This window comes from Scyliorhinus torazame, chromosome 20 (genome assembly GCF_047496885.1).
Source record: "Scyliorhinus torazame isolate Kashiwa2021f chromosome 20, sScyTor2.1, whole genome shotgun sequence".
NCBI classification, from domain to species: domain Eukaryota; kingdom Metazoa; phylum Chordata; class Chondrichthyes; order Carcharhiniformes; family Scyliorhinidae; genus Scyliorhinus; species Scyliorhinus torazame.
This window is the reverse complement of record NC_092726.1, coordinates 37,225,594-37,228,109: the sequence shown is the minus strand read 5'-3', so window position 1 is coordinate 37,228,109 and position 2,516 is coordinate 37,225,594.

Sequence of the window (2,516 nt, the reverse complement as noted above, 5' to 3'; positions counted from 1 at the left end):
AGTATATCATTATTTCCAGAGTCCCTAGGTAGTGTATAATCATTTACAGTGGGCCCTGGATAGTCCCTCATTATTAGCACGTTACGATTTACAACGGTCCCAGGGTGGAATTTCATTGTTTACAATGATCCCTGGATAGTATATCATAATGTACAGTGGCCCTTGGGTAGTATATCATTATTTACAGTAGAGTATCATTATTTGCAGTGGTCCCTGTGCCGTATTTCATTATTTACAGTGGGCCCTGGGTAGTAGATCATTATTTACAGTGGTTCCTGTATAGTATTTCATTATTTACAGTGGTCCCTGGGAAATATATCATTAATCACAGTGGTCTCTGGGTAGCATATCATTATTTACAGTTGTCCCTGGGGGAATATGTCATTATGTATAGTGTTACTTGTACAGTAAATCATTGTTTACAATGGACCCAGTGTGGGATTTCATTATTTACATTGGTCCCTGGATATTAAATCATTATTTACTGTGCTCCCTGTGTAGTATATCATTATTTACAGTGGTCTCTGTGTAGAATATCATTATTTACAGTGGTCCCTGGGGAATACCTCATTATGTACAGTGTTACTTGTATAGTACATCATTGTTTACAATGGACCCAGTGTGGGATTTCATTATTTACAGTGGTCCCTGGATATTAGATCATTATTTACAGTGGTCCCTAGATATTATATCATCACTTACGGTGGCTCCTTGATAGTATATCATTATTTACAGCGGCCTCTGGATAGTACATCATAACTTACAACGGTCCCAGGCTGGAATTTCTTTTTTACAGTGGTCCCTGTGTAATACACCATTATTTACAACAGTCGCATGTTGGAATGTTTTATTGACAGCGGTCCCTGGATTGTTTATCATTATTTACAGATGCCCCTGGATAGAACATCATTATTTGCAGTGGTCCCTGGACGATGTCACTAGCTTTCGGAGCGCTGCTCCTTCCTCGGGTGAATGAAGAGGTATGTTCCAGAAACAAATATATAGACAAATTCAAAGATGCCAGACAATGCTTGGAATACGAGCATTAGTAGGTGGTTAAATCTTTACAAATCCAAAGATGGGGTAACCCCAGGTTAAAGAGGTGTGAATTGTATCAAGCCAGGACAGTTGGTAGGATTTCGCAGGCCAGATGGTGCGGAATGAATGTAATGCGACATGAATCCCAGGTCCCGGTTGAGGCCGCACTCAGGTGTGCGGAACTTGGCTATAAGTTTCTGCTCGGCGATTCTGCGTTGTCGCACGTCGTGAAGGCCGCCTTGGAAAACGCTTACCCGGAGGTCAGAGGCTCAACCGGGTACTGTGAATATGATGTTATTGGTATTACTGAGACTTGGGTGGTAAATGTGCTGATGCTCTTCGGGAGGGTTTCAACTAGTTCAGCAGGGGCTTGGGAACCTGAATTGTAGCTCCAGGAGACAGGAGGTTGAGAGTCGTGAGGTCATGAGTAAGGTTTCAAAGTTGCAGGAGTGTACCGGCAGACAGGAAGGTGGTTTAAAGTGTGTCTTCTTCAATGCCAGGAGCATCCGGAATAAGGTGGGTGAACGTGCGGCATGGGTTGGTATCTGGGACTTCGATGCTGTGGCCATTTCGGAGGCATGGATAGATCAGGGATAGGAATGGTTGTTGCAGGTGCCGGTGTTTAGATATTTCAGTATGCACAGGGAAGGTGGTAAAAGAGGGGGAAGGGTGGCATTGTTAGTCAAGGGCAGTTTTACGGTGGCAGGAAGCACGTTTGATGAGGACACGTCTACTGAGATAGTATGGGCTGAGGTTAGAAACATGAGAGGAGAGGTCACCCTGTTCGGGGTCTTCTATAGGCCTCCGAAAAGTTCCAGAGATGTAGAGGAAAGGATTGCAAAGATGATTTTGGATAGGAGCGCAATCAACAGGGTAGTTGGGCTTTAACTTCCCAAATATTGACTGGAAACGCTGTAGTTCGAGTACTTTAGATGGGTCCGTTTTTGTGAAATGTGTGCAAGAGGGTTTCCTGTAGATAGACCAACGAGAGGTGAGACCATATTGGTTTTGGTACTGGGTATTGAACCAGGACAGGTGTTAGATTTGGAGGCAGGTGAGCATTTTGGTGAAAGTGACCAGAATTAGATTATGTTTACTTTAGTGATGGAAAGGGATAGGTATATACCGCAGGGCAAGAGTTGTATCTGGGGGGAAAGGCAATTATGATGCGATGAGGCAAGACGTAGGATGCATCAGATGGAGAGGAAAACTGCAGGGGATGGGCACAATGGAAATGTGGAGCTTGTTCAAGGAACAGCTACTGCGTGTCCTTGATAAGTATGTACCTGTGAGGCAGGGAGGAAGTGGTCGAGAAAGGGAACCGTGGTTTACTACGGCAGTCTAAACACTTGTCAAGAGGAATTAGGAGGCTTATGTAAAGATGAGACATGAAGATTCAGTTAGGGCGCTCGAGAGTTACAAGTTAGCTAGGAAGGACCTGAAGAGAGGGTTAAGGAGAGCCAGGAGGGGACATGAGA